The following is a 20,961-nucleotide window of genomic DNA, read 5'->3' on the forward strand; positions in this document are numbered from 1 at the left end:
GGGAAGGCAAATGGAATGTTGGCCTTTATTTCAAAGGGAATGGAGTATAAAAATAGGGAAGTCTTGCTAAAACTATACAAGGCACTAGTTAGACCACACCTAGAATATTGTGAACAGTTTTGATCCTCTAATCTGAGGAAAGATACATTGGCATTGGAGGCAGTCCAGAGAAGGTTCACTAAGTTGATCTTGGGTATGGAGGGATTTTCTTATGAGGAAAGGTTGAGTAGGTTGGGTCTGTACTCATTGGAGTTTAGAAGAATGAAAGGCGACCTTATTGAAACATATAAGATTCTTAGGGGGCTTGACAGGGTAGATGCTCAAAGGTTGCTTTTCCTTGTGGGAGAGTCTGGGACCAGAGGGCATAATCTCAGAGTAAGGGCTCCCCTATTTAAGACAGAGATGAGGAGGAATTTCTTTTCTCGGAGGGTAGTGAATCTGTGGAATTCTTTACCACAGAGAGCTGTAGAGATTGGGTCATTAAGTATGTTCATGGTGGAGATAGACAGATTTTTAATCAGTAAAGGAATTAAGGGTTATGGGGAAAAGGCAGAAAAGTGGAATTGAGGATTATCAGATCAGCCATGATCTCATTGAATGATGGAGCAGACTCGATGGGCTGAATGGCCTACTTCTGCCACTATGTCTTATCGTCTTATGGTCTTAAACTTGCCTTTCAGTCAGCAGCCTCCAGAACTGCTGAACTGACAGCTGTGCACATGGGAAAATTGACTGCAGCATGCCAAGTGGTGGTCAGTCGCCAACAAATTTTAAAATGGGTCCTAAGACAGGCACAACGCTCCACACCAACTGTGGAGCACCCTAACAAGTATGGTGGCAGTGCACTTTTGGTCTGAGCACACACGGTATATTGGGTTCTGCACCACCTCCTTTCACCCACAGTTGTTCATCTAAAACCAGATGAATGAAATTTGATGGAGGGCTGATAGATGAGCAAAGCAGGATGTGGGTGACAGAATTTTGGATGAGTTGGAGTTTGTTAATAGGGCCATAGAGTACAAGAGAAGGCAGATTATGCTGAGCTTATATAAGACACTAGTTAGACTTCAGCTGGAGTATTGTGTACAGTTTGAGGCATCACACTATAGGAAGGATGTGAACACATTGGTGGGAGTGCAAAAGAGGTTTACAAGAATGATTCCAGGGATGAGAAAATTCAGTTATGAAGATAGACTGAAGAGGTTGGGACTGCTCTCCTTGAAGAGGAGAAGGCTAAGGGGAGATTTGGTGGAGGTGTTCAAAATCATGAGCAGGCTGGATAAAGTAGATAGGGAGAAAACTGTTCCCGCCTGTAAAAGGATAAAGAATGAGAGGGCACAGATTTAAAGTGATTTGCAAAAGAATCAAATGTGATATGAGAAGACATTTTTTCACACAGCGAGTGGTTCGAGTCTGGAATGCACTGCCTGGAAGTGTCGTGGAGGCAGGTTCAATCGAGTCATTCAAGAGGGCATTTGGTGATTATTTGAATAGAAACAAGGTGCAAAGTTATGGGGAAAAGGCAGAAGAATGGTACTAAGTCATAATACTCATTCAGAGAGCTGGTGCAGACATGATAGGCTGAATGGCCTCCTGCACCATAACATTCTGTGATTCTGTTATGGTGGATCTTAGCAGACTGGAACAAACTGAAAGGTTTCTGTACAAGTTGTCAAACATAAATCTTAATCAGCTTTGCTTTGAGGAAAGTACATGCAAAATAAATAATTATGTTACCATAAGCAAATGACCCTGAGAAACAATCTTACAATATCAAGGACATAATTCAATATATGAAGTTGAGAACCAACAGTTGCCTCTGACTTGCTTTCTTTCAGTCGGATGGGATTGTGTTATATGTACATCTATTTATAGTACGCTATTTATAGCGTACTGTACTTTATTAATGGTTCCATTTCTATTATGACTCAGTATGTCAGATTTTCATTACAAACATCATGTCTGCCCAAGGGACTCCTCACTCTCACTTGGACGATTAATCCTGATCTCCTTCTGTAACTGTGATGGGTGAGTGACAGAATCTCTGCAGAAAGGACATACACAGCTGAAATAACCATTCCCGTGGGAGATCCGCCAAAGTTATGGAAGAAGATTTGAAGAAGCCCCATCCCATCTCCTACTCAGTGAATTTCAGGGATTCTCTGTCTTTTGCTTTGCCTATCAGCATTCCAGCCCAACTCATTCCTGAGTTTGCAGTAACTGAGCTATTAACAAGAAAAGACAAAATCATTAGTACGGAAATTCCTGCAGTTAGACGATCGATCTTAATATTTTCTATGCACAATCACAAAAATACGAGAAAAGGAGTGAGAATTGTCTTTTCCATTTCCAGTAGGTGTAAGTATCACCATCTTGATCCAGTTAAACTGCATTAATTAAAGTTTCCTTTGTGGCAGCAGCAGTTGAAGAATATACACTCTATTTCGTACCAATTCTCATCAGTTAAAACATTTTTAACATCCCATTGTCTTAATGATCTTCACCTCATTATCAGATTAATTAGTTACGAAGACAAAATTATGATGAAAATACTGTGTTCAACTCAAAATAGCTCAAAGGCGAGGGTTGGGCTTTAATCTCTTCCAATTAGTCTGGATAATACAACTTTTCATCTCTAGGTATTGGAATGATCAATCATGCTGAACACTGCATTTCACAAAGTCAAGAACAGGCCATTAGTCACAGACCTAATACCTTATGTGTAACTTTATTTAAGTGGATTATAATCAAGTTGACTCCAATTAGGGGTATCATATTTGAGGAGGGGGCAACGTGCTGCAGTAGTATTTAAAGGCATGCAACAGCTTAAGGGTGTTATCACAGCCTAGAAACTTTTCTGGGCCCGTTTTCCGACCCGGACTCTGCACTGTGAAGGCAGTACCTCAAAGATTGATGGAAATTGACCTTTGGCTTCATCAACATGCTCTGTATGAGCTATAGGTACTGGTCTTAGCTCCACAGGCAGCTTGACTGAGTGAAGACATCAAATGTGGGTCGGTGTGCCTTAATTGCTGCCTTACTCAGGTAGGTCCTGGGAGGGGCAATTGGAATGGGATGCTGGGGGCAGAAAAGGGATTGGGGTGTGATGAGAACTCCCCAGGGTGTTTTCTTTTTGCAATTACCTATTATTGGTCACCTGAGCGTGGGAGCCTGACACCAGCTCCTTTCAATGCCAAAAGCCTGTGATCAGTGTCAAGGAACTTGGAGAAGTCTGGTGCCAACTTTGTGCAGGACTTTGTGCAGAACCTGGTTGCCCAGCCACTCCAGTATGAAAATACTGGCCACCCCCATGCTTGTAGACCCAACAATAATACAATGTCTGTTGGCTGATGTCTGAGCTTCCACTGCAGCACGAACAGTAGCCACTTAACATTTGGGTGCTGGAGTTGAAGCTCAGATTGAAGTCATGCAAGCCCAGCACATTACCATCATGTTTGCAAATGCCAGTGTTCAAAGAGGCTTTCAGGATGTCACAGCAGTCCAGTAATCTATCCTCTAACACGTTGCTGGGATAGCTGAGGTATTGACCCAGTGGAATAGCAGTGGCTGTCCTCTCTCAGGATGACAGCATTTGTCCTCTCACCACTGCCATTCTGCAGTTGCCAGCCCGTCTACCCAGGCTGCTGTCATGCATGCCAACATGGTGCTTTCAAAAGCTGCTCAAGGTTGACCTCGGCTATCTGTAGTCTCCCCCAATGATCGTCAGGAGCTTCCACCAGCCATGCTGCAACCATTGGTGTAGCACTGTGTAGAAGCACTCAGACAGGCAAAAGCAATCAGAAGACAGACACTAAGGAAATACGCAAGGATAATTCGGGAACTTTTGTAGAGACTATTGAATGGTTTCATTCACAAATTTGGTTTGGAAGGTTTATTTTGTGGAGGCTTTTGTTTTTGCTTTGTGGCTAAGCGAACACTGTGATGGTCAGTAGCAGAGAGAAGATAGGATATGAGAATGTTGTTGAAGGAGAAATGTATTCATTGGTACTGCAGAACAATGATTAAGTCATGGAAAGCCCGGCAGAAAAGGGATGTGTTGGTTTCCTCTCCCCCTTCTCCTCTTCAGCTACTTGCCATTTAACTGGTGCCAAGGGCTGATGATGCGATTATAGTATATAGCAGTCTATGAGGAATCTTGATACATGTTCTGCTAAGCACTGCAGAGCTCCTCCAGAGCAGTTCAGGTAGCTGAATCATTGTTTAAACATCCCAATGGTCTACTCAATTACCTTTTGTTTGGCAGAATGGCTTTTGTAATATGCATGGTACCCATGTGTGCATGGGTTGTGCACCAAAAGCATGAGGCGTGTTGTCAGTCGATAACTCTTTTAGCCACCTCCTGGTGGTAGGTGGCAGTTGACACAGTGGATTCTTGCAGAATGAAGGTATCATGACTTCTGCCAGGACACTGGGCACTTACCCGCATGATGCATAGTCTATGGTCATGCACCAGCTGAACATTGAAGGGGTGCAATCCCTTGCAGTTGAGATACAACTAAATACACTGCTAAATTTGCCATTGTTGGAGGTGCTGTTAGGGAAGGAGTTCCAGGATTTTGACCCAGTGACAGTGAAGGAACGACAATATATTTCCAAGTCAGGATGGTGAGTGGCTTGGAGGGGAACTTTCAGGTGGTGGTATTCCCATCTATCTGTTGCCCTTGTCCTCCTAGACAGTAGTGGGCTTGAGTTTGAAGGTGCTGTCTAAGGAGCTTTTATGAGTTTCTGAAGATGGTAAACACTGCTGCTACTGTGCATCGATGGTGGAGGGAGTGAATGTTTGTGGATGGGGTGCCAATCAAGTGGGCTGCTTTGTCCTAGATGGTGTCAAACTTCTTGAGTGTTGTTGGAGCTACACTCATCCAGGCAAGTGGGGAGTATTCCATCACACTCCTGACTTGTGCCTTGTAGATGGTGGACGGCTTTGGGGAGTTAGGAGGTGAGTTACTCTCCACAGGATTCCTAGCCTCTGACCTGCCCTTGTAACCACAGTACTTATATGGCTAGTCCAGTTCATTTCTGGTCAATGGTAATCCCCAGGATGTTGATAGTGGGGGATTCAGCAATAGTAATGTCATTGAATGTCATGGGGCGATGGTTAGATTCTCTCTTGTTAGAGGTGGTCATTGCCTGAAACTTATGTGCCGTGAATGTTACTTGCCACTTGTCAGCCCAAGCCTTGATAAGGTCCAGGTCTTACTGCATTTGGACATGGACTGCTTCAGTATCTGAGGAGTCGCAAATGGTGTTGAACATTGTGCAATCATCAGCGAACATCCTCACTTCTGACCTTATTATGGAGGGAAGGTCATTGTTGAAGCAGCTGGAGATGATTGGGTCTAGGACACTATCCTAAGGAACTCCTGCAGTGATGTCCTGGATCTGAGATGACTGACTTCCAATAACAACAACCATCTTCCTTTATGCCAGGTATGACTCCAACCAGCCAAGAGTTTTCCCCCTAATTCTCATTGACCCCAGTTTTGCCAGGGCTCTTTGATGCCACATTCAGTCAAATGCGGCCTTGATGTCAAGGGCAGTCACTCTCACCTCACCTCTGGAGTTCAGCTCTTATGTCCATGTTTGAACCAAGGCTGTAATGAGGTCAGAAGCTGAATGGCCCTGGCACAACCCAAACTGAGCGTCAGTGAGCAGGTTATTTCTAAGCAAGTACCACTTGATAGCACTGTTGATGGCTGCTTCCTTCACTTTACTGATGATCGAGAATAGACTGATGGGGTGGTAATTGGCCAGGTTGGAATTGTCCAGCTTTTTGTGTAATTTTGGGCAATTTTCCACATTGCCGGGTAGTTGCCTGTGTTGTAGCTGCACTGGAACAGCTTAGCTAGGGACACGGCAAGTTCTGGACCACGAATCTTCAGTACTTTTGCCGGAATATTGTCAAGGCCCATAGCCTTTGCAGTATCCAGTGCCTTCAGCTGTTTCTTGATATCATGTGGAGTGAATCGAATTGGCTGAGGGTTGGCATCTGTGATGCTGGGGACCTCCAGAGGAGGTCGAAATGGATATCCCACACGACATTTCTGGTTGAAGATTGTAGGAAGTGCTTCAGCCTTATATTTTGCACTGATGTGCGGGGCTCCCTCATCATTGAGGATGGGGATACTTGCGGAGCCTCCTCCTCCAGTGGGTTGTTTAATTGTCCACCACAATTTACGACTGGATGCGGCAAGACTGCAGAGCTTAGATCTGATCCGTTGGTTGTGGAATCGCTTAGCTCTGTCTGTCACTTGCTGCTTATGCTGTTTGGCACGCAAGTAGTCCTGTGTTATAGCTTGACCAGGTTGACACCTCATTAATAGGTATGCTTGGTGCTACTCTTGGCACTTCTTGCACTCTTCATTGAACCAGGGTTGATCCCCTGGCTTGGTGGTAATGGTAGAGTGGGGGATATGCCAGGCCATGAGGTTACAGATTGTGCTTGAGTACAATTCTGCTGCTACTGATGGCCCACAGCACCTCATGGGTGTCCAATCTTGAATTGCTAGACCTGTTTCAAATCTATCCCATTTAGCATGGTACTGCAGATCAGGAGTCACTTTAGGCCAGACCAGGTAAGGACAGCAGGGGCAGAATTTCACCCTTGCCGGGCGGGCTCGGTGGGGGCGGGTGGATGAGCGGGAAGCCGACTGCCAACTACGATCGAGGCTGGAAAGCGATTTCAAGCTGGCAGGCCAATTAAGGCCCGCCCAGTGTGAAAGACGAGCGGCAGTGCTCAGCTCTGCCTGTGCGGGGAGTGGGGGTTGGGGGTGAGCAAACTTCGCACATGCGTGCGAGTGAGAGCTTGAAAATCTCCGAGTCGCAGAACTGCCTCAGGGAGATGAAGAGTTTAAAAAAAAATAAAGAAATTAAAAATGTTATTAAACACGTCCTCTCATGTGACTGTGTCAAATGAGCAGGGACATCACTAATTGAATTTTACATTTTTAATTTTATTTTTCTTTGCTTTAGGAAATCTCATCCCATCCGTGGATGAGGTTTCCTAAAAAGTGCAAAGACTGCTTGGCCTTTCTGTCTGCCTGCCAACCATAAGGTTGGACGGGCAGTGAAAATTTCTATTTAATTGATCCTTTAATGGCCTTAACAGGCCTTTTAATTGTCGGCTGGTGTGCTGCCGACTCCGGCATGCGGCCACCGAATGAAATATTGTGCGACTGTGCGTTGGTGTCGGGACGCTCTCCCAACGTCAACACGCGTCATTTTACACTCAAGCGGGTCGGGCACGCGCCCGCCTGCCGAACTAAAAATTTTGCCCCAGATTTCCTTCCCTAAAGGGCATTAGTGGTTAACTCATTAGATGGGTTTTTATGACAATCGACAATAGTCATCATTGGACTTTTAATTCCAGATTTTTATTCAATTCAAATTTCACCACCTGCTGTGGTTGGATTTGCACCTGGGTCTCTGGATTTCTAGTCCAGCAACAACAACACTACACCACCGTCACCATCACTGCCACCGCTTCACCTCGAATACCTCTCAGTATCATCCATTATCTGACTATGAAGCCTGTTCTCAGCTTTTTATAGTGTGATGTAGTTGATCTGTGGGTCAACCAATGGCTGCACCATGCAACAGATGAATCAAGGACTCACCACTGCCCATGCCACACGACATACAGTTTGTCATTCCAGCAAACCATGTATAATATAGATCAATATGAATGAGAGCTGTAAAGTTCAAATAATGGCATGCCCCATTCCCGAAAATTCAGGCCCATTGTAATATTGGTCAGAATATCCAGTGACTCTACCAGTTACTGGAAGAAGTGCAAGAGAAAATACTGCAGATGCTGGCAATCTGAAATAAAGGCAGAAAATGTTGAAATACTCAGCAGGCCCAGCAGCTCCTTTGGCGAGAGGAACACAGCTAACCTTTCAGGTATATGATCTAAGTAGTGCACATTTAATCCGCCACGAATATATGTTCAGAACTGTGGGCAGAATTTTCCTCTCTGGAGACAAAATGCAGTGGTAGGCAGGATTAGCGGCAAGCTTCTCCCTGATCGGTGGGTCGGTTTCTCATGCGCGATCTTCTGTTTGAAACCTCATTAATTATGCATAGGTGAGCCGCTTACTGAATCATGTGGCGGGGTGGACCCTGATTCATCTGCCCACTGTCACCTCATGGGGTTCAAGTTCCTGGCGCCATATTTAAAGGCCACTTGAACATGCACATTACTCTCTGCAGCCCAGCTGTGTTCCAGAATTTCCAGAGACGGCCCCAAGGAACCTGATATTCTCAGTGAGTGACGGGCAATGTTGTATTCAGCCTATTTATGAACTAAATCTATCTTCTCTCTCTTACAGGCAGCAGCAAGTCCAGACAAACCTGCACAGGCAACATAATCACCAGGATACTTCAGAGGTGTATGCTGAGGAGCCATTTGAAGAAGACCCGTCATAGCATTCAACTGCGCCCTCCACAGCACAGACACACAGGTGGATCATAGTTCTAGATTAGGCTCATGATAACATTCTGCGGAACACCTCACTGACACATCTCTGCAGCATGCGGAGGCAGTGACAGCCCAGGTCTCTAGCACTCACAGAACAGCCACCCGCCGAGTCCGAGTCAGATGATGTGCTTCTGGAAGCGGCCGTCGCAAACATACTGGAGATGCAAATACAGGCAGCGAAACATCAGGTAGAGCTTTGTGAGACAGTCAACAGACTAGAGTGAAGGATGGAGGAGTCCGTCTGTGTCCTGTCTGATGTCGTGGCTCTGATATGCGAGTACCTCAGGGTCTCCATTGAAAGGGTGATGGCCACCTTGGAGACCTTGGTCTGGCAGGTTCTGCCGGATTTGCACTCGGACCTTCATTCCATTGCTCTAGGCATTGTTGGAATCCATCAGCAACTAGGTGAGAGGGGGTTGGGGCACCTAGACCTCCCTCCAAGTACCCCTTCTCCTCAAGGAGTCAGGGAGGGGCTATCGGGCAGCCACAGGGAGGAGGACCAGCAGCTGGACGTCCCAGGGCCATCCACTGAGGTGACACCACGAGTGTCCAGCCAATCCCATTCACCTCTGCCTGTGACCCCATCACCTCTAGCTGCACAGGCAGAGGACAGTGCACTTTCTCACAGCAGGAGACCCAAAGAAGGCTGGGGCCCTCCAGGCCTGAGCCCTCCAGAGGACACCCACCAAAGTCATCACAGACAACAGGGTGTAGCAGTGAGCAGGCTGCCTCCATCTCTGCTGCGCATGTTGGGGATCCACCAAGACGTAGCGGTAGGGTTAGAAAGATTATGAAAACTTGATATCACTTTTGGGTCATGGGTATGCTCACTGTATAAATCATGCACCTTCGTAAGTACATTTGCTGTTCATGACAATGGTCTCGCCATTTGAATGCACTGTGCATATGCATCTACGTGGCCTCTTATTGCGAGGGTGACCCAAGCTCCCACTCTGTGATCACCTCCCTTTGTGAGCCTCACATTTATGTAATGTATAGCTGACTCATGTCAGTTACTCACCCCTTGTCTAACATCAGAGAGATGTGTCAACCTCTTTATTGAAAATGATTGCAAACTGAGTTAGGAAGTGATATTCATTAAAAGACACCATGGAGTTATGCGTGCTCAATTGCATGGGAGGGTTACCACTCATGTTGGCCCATCATCAAACAGTTGTCTTCATTGTTTGTGCCAAAGCACAAGACCTGTAGCCATAATGGTCTCTCCAGCCGTGTGTACATCTCTGTGGCAGCAAAAGTATCTCATTCAGGAGGTCAAGACTGCATCAATTCCACTTGCTTTGCACTTGCTTCCCTGAGCAGTTACATACAGCTTTGGCTGCTGTCCTTTCCAAAGATTAGGGCCTGGTGAAACATGAGGGTTGGAGGTCCAAGGCCCAATGCTGACATTGTTCTCAATATTAGCGTTTGTAAAGGCTTTTCAGATCACTGACATGCCACCAAGGGACAGGAGAAATGCACTTGGGTTCCCTTGCCTGTACTTTACTCCTCCTGGAGCCTTGTGGCTATGAGTGTGTCACGGGCACATCTCTCGCATCTTGTGGCTTCAATCACACCCTCACGTGGAAGCTCCCCATCATCGCCCTCTTCAGGTTCCTGCCCTTCCAGTTCTTTCTCGTCCGAGGAGTTTTCAGCCTCCTCCATGTCTTCCTCTGGCAAGTGATCGTCCCTTTGAAGTGCCAGGTTGTGCAGGATGCAACAGACCACGATGATGTGGGACACCCTCTCTGGAGAGTACTGCAGAGCCCCACCTGAGTGGTCCAAGCATCGGAAGTGCATTTTCAGGAAGTGAATGGTCTGTTCTATGATAGATCTTGTCGAACTATGTGCCGCGTTGTATCTTTCCTCCCAGGCACTTTGAGGATGATGTACGGGTGTCATGAGCCATCATTTCAGCAGATATCCCTTATCACCAAGCAGCCAACCCTGTAAGTACCATGGCCCTTCGACTATCTGAGGCACCTGGGACTGCCTCAGGATGTATGAGTTATGGGAACTCCCAGAGTACCTGACACAAGCATGCATGATGCATTTCTGATGGTCGCAGACCAGCTGAAAGTTTAGTGAGTGGAACCTTTCTTGTTAATGAACATCAGGGGCTGCTGCCATGGAGCTCTCAAAGCCACATGTGTGCAATCGATCACACCCTGTATTCTAGCTAAGCCAGATATTGCTACGAAACCCAGATATCTAGCAGCCTGGCTAGCTTCATCAAGTGCAAACTTTACAGAATGATGAGCTTTACTTTAGAGGGCATCCGTCACCTCCTTGATATGTTTAAGTGTTGAGGACTGAGAGATGCCACATAGGCCACCTATGTACCCCTGAAACGACCTGCTGCTAAAAAAATTGAGTGCGACGGTGACCTCAGGGGCACTGGCAGGGATGTCCTTCCAGTTCGTGCAGCATTAACCCCTCCTGCAGAATGTGGCAGATATGAGCCACCACATCTCTTAACATGCAACGCATGGTTTCTCGCTCATCTCCAGATAGGAACAGTGTCTTCGGTAGACCCTTAGTCATGTGAATTGCCTTGGTGGGATGAGTCTGACCTTCTCACCCTCCAGGTCTTGCTGGGGTTCCCCTGGACCATGGTCCTTGACTGTGCCTCTTCTCAAAGCTCCTCAATTGAATCACTGTCATCAAGAAGGCAGTATTGAGCATGGGCTCCATTATTCAATCCTCCTCCTCCCTGTGGAGAGATAGATCCAACAGATTAAAGAGAAATGGGCAACTACCAGAAAGCCAGCGTTATGCTCTTCTCGCCTTCCCCTGATCCAGTGTTCCAGCTGAGGCGCTACCTCACAGATCTAGGTGACCAAGATGCCACCCCAGCTACTTGATATCTTAATCCCAGAGAGGTTGGAAAAGGCTCGAATGCATCCAGGATATGTTCAACCTCACCTAATGCACGTGCTATGTCTAGTCTAGTATACTGATTATGCCCTACCTGCACTTTTAGAATGACTGGATGCCCTTTGGCCCGTTAGCCATGCCAATTGCAGAAAGCACTGTGATTGTACTCGAAAGAGTTGCAATCTGTGATTGTTGATAACTCGAAAGAGTTTAAAGGCTTTCATTGATTATCTTGCAGATATCCAGCAACTGTGCTCCCTTTGTGGTTGGCTGCACCTTCCATTCTCACATTCTTCACTGTTAATGCTCAAATTGATCAACTTCATTGTGAACCCAATGACTCCTGCAGTCTCACGTTAAAGTGCTCCAAATGTCAGTGGCTCCAATTGCACCTTCTCAATAAACACTTTCCTGAGTTCTATCAGTTCAGACTCCATTTCCATGTTGTTATTCTAAACAGTTAGGGCCCCTGAGTCCAGCCATGCGCTCCTCCCACACCACCCCAGCCCCCTTACTTCCAGATTCTTTTCCAGTTTCAATTTTAAACTGTGTCATAACTTTGAGGTCTCAAGATGGTGGTGCTGCATTTTTACTTTGAGACCAACTTTGACCCTCCCCCTGTCAGCATTCGGGACCCCTGATCTTCCTAGAGTCTCACGATGAGCAGGTAGAACTCTCTCCAGTGATTCTCCAGCCTCCTCCAGTAACCTTGAATCCCTCTATTATTGCTGTGGACATTCCTGCCCTCTCCCCGCACCCATCACTGTTAATGTCCCCATGTCCCATGTAGACCTCACCACCACCCCCCCACCCCCCGGGAGAGTTTCGAGTACCCCCCCTCTTTATTACGTTTTCCCCATTTACAGGCTGCAGATGCCTCCCTTGACCATGACCATGCCATCTGCAGCCCAGTACCAAGCCAAATGCCCCCATCACCAATGACTGACTATGACCACGCTCTGCACGCCAAGCAGCGGCTGGTCCCCATTGAGCACACAGGCCTTGCTCCTCCCTGGAGCGGGAACATGACGAGTATGCCATACGCAGCCCTGAAGCATGGCTCACAGGGCCCCAGGGCTGCCTTTAATCTCTCACCCAACCTATTGGCATTAATCTAGGGACTATGACTCTCCTTCGCTCAGCCCTCCGGCTCCTCAATCAATTACTATATGACTGTTTCTCTTCCCAACTGCTCCATGAGTCTCTGGGCAACCTATCTCTCTATGTGCAACCCTTCCCTCTTACGCCACACTAGCCTCCCCCACTAGAGTCTGTGTGCATCCCCTCCTATTCATGCAAATCGAATCCTAGCCATCCCTTCTGTGTCTTCCTTCTACCGTTCCATGTCAGGCTCCAGCTTCCCCACCCCCAATCTTCCCTCTGCCTGCCATCATTTCCCCCCTCCAACCCTTCCAAGCCCCCTCCACCCTCGTGTTTCTCCCATGTTCTCCCCACAACCTTGTCAAGCCCCCTTTACTCTCGTGTCTCTGTCATCCCAGTTCAACACCCGAGGCAGCCATCGTGAGCAACCCCACCATACACCCACACCGGTGTGGATTAACATTGGCATTGCTGAGGAACCAGAGCAGCGCTGTTGCAGGTAGGTTTTGAAAGATGCACTCACCTCAAAGACACAAGTGAAGTGAGGATTGACAACTGCACGTCACTTATAGCGGTCGTGATTTAGACCGGTCTAATTTCCCTTTGGCGTGGCATATAATTGGGAGAGGGAATGTGAGTCTGGTGAGTTGTGTTTTTAATGAGTGTTCATGATATGCTAATGCATGCAAATGGTGTGCCCGACATGGATCTGTGGGAATGTCAACCCGCCATCATCCCAACATGAAAGTGGTGAGGGGAAAATTCTGACTCGTTTTTCTGCCGGGGGGAATCCGACTTTCTTTTGACAGTTTTCCTGCACGTTTTATAAATTGACAGAAAACTATATTTTATTCTAACTTACAAGAGTTTTAGAATAGGGGTATTAGATTGCGATATATTTTAATCAGCTACAGAACGATGGGCAGAATTTCCACAGGGCTCTCCCAATTTCCACTGTTACTTTAATGGAAGATCACTAGAAATGGCTTAAGTCATTTCTCCAAGATTTTGCCTAAGTCTTAATATGAGGTAGAGAGAACAGCATGAAAATGGCACCTCAACACTTCATATAAAACTGACATTATACGCAGCATGCACTCAAATAGAAGGCGTTTTAGTAACCACTTACTGCAAACTGTGTAGACCTTCACTGAAGATCTTGAAGGAAGAGTGCATATTGTATCGTTACCAATGCTGCGAGCAAACCTGATTTCCTGTTTCTCTGTTCAGTCTGCCAGCAAAAAAAAACCAAATCTTTTATGGATCTTCCATGCGCTTGTTCCCTGTCTGTCTGATTTGAAATGACAGCAAATCATTTCTTGGTAGACTTTCTATAAAAGGATAACATTATTACTTAATGCATTCATATAACCATGCTGCAATCATTGTAAAGGTTCCAACAAGTGCACCAATGATTTAACCCATTAAATGCACAAAGAATATTCTTCTGTTTTGGACATCTATAATCACTTATAATATTGATCATATACATACAGTAAAATGAATATGATGTTATTGATGGATTGACACAAAGGATGCATTTACAACAACTTGCATTTATATAGTGCCTTTAATGTAGAAAATCATTCCAAGGTGCTTCATAGAAGCGTAGAGAGAAATGGATATTAACCCAAAGAAGGAGATATTAGATGGGATGACTAAAAGCTTGGTCAAAGCAGTGGGTTTTGAAGAAAGGGTGATGACCAGGTTAAGCGTGCTAATGCTTGTCATTTATCTCTAAATGTACATATTACCCAAGCTATAGGACACAATGTAAATGGTCCCCTCTTGTGCTCAACTTTGAAAATGTACCTCAATAACTTCCAAATAGGATCATGGTTTGGTTGAAATGGACCACTTTCAAATTAGGAAGTTCAAACTCCTCTTCCAAGCTTTCATCTTTTGTTCCCCATAGATTTGAAGTCATTGTTCTGTCTTCCATACATTTACACTACATTGAGATCAACACTGTCATTGCTGCTGTCTCTTATTCTAGCTCATTTTTTCCAGAATCTCAAAAATGTGAAATACTTCAGCCTTTCCACTTCCTTATATTTTCAACTCTTTCACTTCTTAACTTGAAGTCAATACTTCTTGATAAGATTTTACTTACTGTTTCACCTTTAGAGATGATTTATAATTTGGCCTTTGACGTTTTCACAAAGGGTTCTTAACAACAAAAGATCAGAAAGCCAGGTAATCTTACAACAAACTATAATGCTTGAGCAGCTATCCGTAAGCTGGAATTCAACCTGGCAATTTAATGCAACAAAAGCTACAATTGGTCAACAAACATAAATGATAGTAGAAAGTGCTACTAGGCTAAACTGGTAGGTTAATGGCAAAGGGTCTTTTTAACCACAGGAAAACTGACAGCCCAATAAAAATGCCAATACGAGAATAAGTGATCAGGTCTCTGACAGGCTTTTTTTTATTATTCATTCATGGGATGTGGGCATCGCTGACTAGGCCAGCATTTATTGCCCATCCCTAATTGCCCTTGAGAAGGTGGTAGTGAGAGCTGGATCACTATAGTCAACAAATTTAACATTGGCCCAGATCTTCCAATCTCCAGATGGAGATGTACCTTGGAAGATGTGCTACTGGACACTTTAGAAGCCCCAACACAATGAATCCACTGAAATTTCCTAGGAAGTTTGAACATCTGAAGGGCAATTCCCCTGTTCCTCGGGACCATCCAAGAAAGTTTCCAACCCTGAGTTAGAGTCAGGGACTTTGGACAGTTCCAACTTACTTACCTGGATAGTTACCCAGGAAATGTTAGACAGAAAAAAACCTAGGGCTGTATTTTACGGGAGGCCAGACTGCTCACCACCCGCCCCTGCCCCCCGCCCCACCGCCTTGAAGTTAAGTTAAACGGAAGCCAACTCACTCTATGCCAGGGCTTTTTGGCTTTTTGGTGGGCTAATTTGGTGGAGAGTAGGACTTCCACCCCTCCCTCAGGAGCAAGTCCTGCCCTCGGGAGCTGCCACCCAATCTGATTGGCCAGCAGTTCCATCACTCCTGGCAGCGCCAGAGCTGGGTAACAGATGCTGACAAGACTGCAGGAAGAAAGCTGAAGAAGAACATGGCTTCCCTGAGAAGGTAAGCCCCAGGGTTTTAGAGCAGGGAGGATCCCAGAGCCCAAGGAGCAAGGAGAGGGGGTTGGGGGGCCGTGTTCTATCAGAATACACAAGAACACAAGAAAAAGGAGCAGAAGTAGACCATACGGCCCGTTGAGCCTGCTCCGCCATTCAATACAATCGTGCTTGATCTTGGGCGTCAACTCCATTTTGTCGTCCAGTCCCCATATCCCTGAATTCCCCGAGAGACCAAAAATCTGTCTATCACAGCCTTACATGTATTCATTGATGGAGCATCCACAACCCTCTGGGGTAGCGAATTCCAAAGATTCACAACCCTTTAAGTGAAGTAATTTCTCCTCAGCTCAGTCCTAAATGATCAGCCCCTTACCCTGAGACTGTGCCCCATTGTTTCTGCTGGTTGGGGAATCTAAAACAATCTCTGTGTCCACCCTATCAAGCTTCTTCAGAATTTTGTAGGTTTCAATGAGATCCCCTCTCATTCTTCTAAACTCCAGAGAATCTAAGCTCAATTTACTTCGCTTCTCATCATAGGACAATCCCATCTTCCCAGGGAGCAATTTAGTGAACAAGGTCAGACAGGTCTAGTCAGGCAGGCAACAGGGAAGGAAGAGGGGGCTAACATCTCAGGAGGGGCACCCCCAATGCATGCTGGGCACCCCCTAAATGAGGTGCCCTCTTACCTTCCCACCTTTGTTCATGCTGGCCTTTAAAAATGGCCTACCCACTCCCACCTCACTGCCCACACCAACTGTGTTATGACATGGGCAGCGTAATATTCAGGTCAATAGACTTGTTAACAAGCCTAAGTGACTTTTAATTATATGGTGGGTGGGCTGCCAATTTTGGCGACCACCCACCTAGTGTATTATGAGGTTGAGTTCAGGCATGGACAGGAAGGTAGTGGACTATCACCTGACCTATTTTGCATGCCCCCCTCCCCACCAAAAACATGCTTGGTGGGGACACGTAAAATCCAGCCCTTAGTCTAACTCTTGGGTAATTATACAACTGACTCCCAATCACTCACACTGACCCCTCCGACTCCCCCCTCAAACTCCCAATTCCCCCTGACCCACTCATCCCCCCTAACCTGACCTGACAAGCCTCCACCACCCAAATAACCCCGTCCAATCCGACCTGTCTAGCTCCCGGCCCGATCTTCCCAACCCCACCAACCGACTAACCCCTAATCCGACCTGACCTAACCCAAACCTACTACCTGATTCCCCTGGCCCCCCGACCTGACCAGTCACCACCACCCGACTCCCTCCCAACCTGATCTGACCAGCCCCCAACATGAAAACCCCTCCTAACCTGACCCGACTCCCCCCAAACCACCTACCCACTCACCGACCTATCACTCACCCACCTGCCACCCTTCCCACCTGCCACCATACCCAGTTGTCATCCTGCCAACTGACCCAGCTGCTGTCCTGCCACCTACCTACCTGTCATCCTGCCACCTCACCCACAGCCACACTATCCACCTGTCATTTTACCCCATTACTCACCTTACTCACCCAACCCCCTTACCCACCCTATCCTTTTACCCACTGACCTTACCCACCCTTTCCCCTTACCCACTTACCTTACCCGCCCTCCCCCCTTACCCGCTCTATCCTCTTACCCACTTATCTTACCCCACCCTACCCCTTACCCGTTTACCTTCTCTCTGTAGCTTTTCAAAGAAACTTTGGGACATTTAAACGCTTTGCCTACAGAAAATGGCAGCTAATACCGTAAAAAGGGGTTTCTGCACAGATTCTCTCCGCTGCTCCTCTGAGCTTTCCTGTGCTGACTGTGTTCTGCAGGATCTGCCATCAGAAGATTGCCCTGAAAAATTGGAGAAAGGTAATTTTCCTTTTTTTTTGTCTGATTAGGGTCGGAAACAGAGGTTCCAACCCTAAATGGAATATTCAGGCCATTGTGTTTACCTATCTATTTATGTTTTGATCTAAAGAGAACCTCGTTGAGCCATCCTGTTTAAAACAGTTTCAGGAGGGCCGGCTAGCAGCAAAATTAGATAAGGATCATATAAAAAGAGAGCAGGTAGGCCTGGCTGGAGTTGTTTATAAACTTGTACGATGACTTTGATAAGTGGCCATCACAGAACATCAGCACATTGGGTTGAGGAGATCCATGAAGAAATAGTACTGATCTATCCTTTCCTAAAGGTAGCAACTCATGCCTGAAATAAAACAACTTGAATCTCATGGACCAAGGAGAAAATAAATAGAACTGCTGAACATCTGAGAAAGAGAGCCAGAGATGCACAGCAGGTCAATGGTAATGCAAAGGAAAGTTGTAAATGTGTGCAGTTGTTTCTGTGTTACCTCCCACGCTCTGAATCTGCCCTGCTGTAAATGTAATGTAAATGAGACAGATTTCAGAGCACTGACAGACCCAGGATATTACAGAATCCCTTCTACTTGAACTAAAAGGGGACAATGAGAGCTGAAATGATGCTGAGAAATTGCTGTTCTCATTTAAAATAGCACTTATACAGCCCATGAATTATCCATTTCACAATTTTTGCAATCTGGTGTGCTCATGTATGGAAATAGCAGTACAAATATATGGGGAACAATTTGCACTTTAATATTTTATCTAACGTTTCATGCTTTAAAGAGGAAAAGGCACAGGATAGGTGTCAGCCAGCGCTCAATTTATAGCACTCTTGGTTCAGAATCAAAAATTAAGTCCCACTTCAAACACTTGAGCTTAAAATCCAGGTTAACACTAAAGCGCGGGGCTGGGCAACTGTTATAGTTTTAGAGTTGCTGTCTTTCAGATAAAACCAGTTAAACCAACACCCCATCTGCCCTCTCAGGTGAGAGGGTAGATGGCATTATTTCAGGGAATAGCAGGAAAGTTCAGCCTAGTATTCCAGCCAATACTTATCCTTCATCTGGCATCACTAAAACACATCATTATTAATACACTGTTTTTCAAACTTTGCTTTGTGCAGATTGGCTACCACATTTCCTAAACTTCAGAAATATTTCTTTGCCTGTAAAGAGCTTTGGGACATCCTGAGATTGTGAAAGTCTTCACTTTTCTATTATTAGCTCTCGGGCCGTGCCAACATAATCCTATCCCTCAGTAACTCAGGTTATCTGGTATCCACATATGACATTTGAAATAACATTACCAATGTGAACATGATTCTGAGTTAGCTACATTTCATTAGTCTGTGTAGCTAGCCGAGGATCAAATCCAGAGCAAAGAACACAACAAACAATACTTGATTGAAAACAGTAAAAGCATAGAAATAATGATGAGCTGTTGACAGTTATAACTTTGTCCCAATGTGCATGAATCCACACAGTTATTCCAGATGGGAATCTCTGCTCTGGACTAGTTGATCTGAGCACGCAAATATCACACATTCTCCTAGTTGAAAGAATTCTTCTAAAACTCCATTCACCAGCAAATAGATTGCCACAGTAAAAATGCAAAGGCTTTTACCATATTAATAACAGATGGGTATAAGAGAAAAAAAGGACAGCAGGCAGTGAAATGTGTTGATTTAACACAGTAATCACTTCACTAATGTTAGGTTTATGCTGTCACCTTTAATGGATTTTTATCACCTTCAGACATTCAAATAGCAAATGTTTTATTGAAAAAGAATTCCACCACAGGTATCTAAAGTCATAAAATTAACTGGGCTTTTAACCAGGCTTTGCTTTGACCTTGGGCACAGCAAATATGATTCACTTGCCTCCTGAGGTCAAATACTAAAAAGACAATATATAAATAATTTATTTGTTTTATTAACAAAGCTTTAGTTTGGGACTGATGTTAATGACGGAGGGTGTGGAGGTGAGAAAGAGAGACTCTCCAATGCATGGAAATGTAAGAAAGTAAGAATTTTATATTAAAAACATTAAAAATTAGGAAGACCAAAGCCATCGTCTTTCCCTCCCACCACAAATTCCAATTCTCCTCTGCTAGCCTCAGGTTGATCCAGAAAGTGTGTAACTTCACCATTCTATTTAACCTCAAATTAAGCTTCTGACCCCACTTCCCATCTATTACAATAATCACCTACTTCTACCTCCATTACATTGCCTGTCACCATCCCTGCCTCAGCACTTCTGCTGCTGAAGCCCTCATCCATGCCTTTAAATTCAAGATTCCAATTTTCCACCCTCCATAAACCAGATTATCCATAAGTGCTGCCTAAATCCTATCCCACATCAAGTTCCACTGATCCATCACACTTGAGTTCACAGGCCTACACTGGCTCTTAACTCCCAAATTTAAAATTCTCATGTTTATCTCATCTAAATTGACACTCCAGTGCAGCACTGAGAACATCATGAACATCATGCAGGGTCATTATCGACCTGAAATGTTAAATCTATTTCTCTCCACAGATGCTGCCTGACCTGCTGAGTATTTCCAGCATTTTCTGTTTATATTTCAGATTTGTAGCATCTGCAGTATTTTGCTTTTGCATTGCTGCTCACAGCACTTCTGGCTGTGTGCTTTGCTGCTTGACAGATGATTTCCAACTTTTTGGATGCCACTTCACCTGTCTTGAACTCTAGTCACCTTGATCTGCACACCCCTGCTGTGAACCTTTAGTGAACAGCATGGGCGCAACTTACGCAGCTCTACCTATTGGACCTCTGATGAGGAAAAAGAGGAGCAGCAACACCAACAGCGCCAGCAGCAACAGAAACACCAGCAACAGCACCAGGTGCCTTCTCCTCAGTCACATACCCCTCCACATGACAGAGGGGATGGACACACACCCAGCTCGAAAGAGATGACATCCCCAACACAGGGTCTACAGGCAGAGGATCAGATCTCTCAACATGTGTGAGCACCAGTGCCTCGGGGTTCAGGTTTTTGGAGCAGAGTCACTGCTGACATCTGCAGCCTCCTGGTACAAGGTGTCCTTCCAGTGGAGCAGGTGAGAGTGGGGAGGAGAGTGGCATATTGCCTATGGCTGACAAGGTGCCTGTTACTGGAGGGCCACCACCACCCCTGCACCCCACTCCCCCAGGCCTTGCAACAAGGCTGGTTGCTGTCTCCTCCTGCAAGGAGAGAAAGCAGAGGTGTGAGTGGTCATAATGGTTCGTGTGGAGAGGAGGGAAAGACAACATTTGTGGAGAGTGATTGTGAGCATGGGTGTGAGGTAGCACAAAGATGAGCTTGACCGTCAGTGTTGTCTATTCAGATGGGGATTGAGGAGTTGTTTGCAGAGATAGAAGGATGACTGGAGTTGCAAAGTGCAATTTTCTCAGGAGTGCTGCACAGGAGAAAGCTGGGTTCAGAGTATGCTGCTTGCACCTGAAAGTGCTATGTCACTGACCTTTTCAAACCTCCTGAGGTCCTTGAACCTCTTGAGGCACTGTTTCCAGG

Source organism: Cetorhinus maximus, chromosome 7, assembly GCF_964194155.1.
Source record: "Cetorhinus maximus chromosome 7, sCetMax3.hap1.1, whole genome shotgun sequence".
Lineage (NCBI taxonomy): Eukaryota > Metazoa > Chordata > Chondrichthyes > Lamniformes > Cetorhinidae > Cetorhinus > Cetorhinus maximus.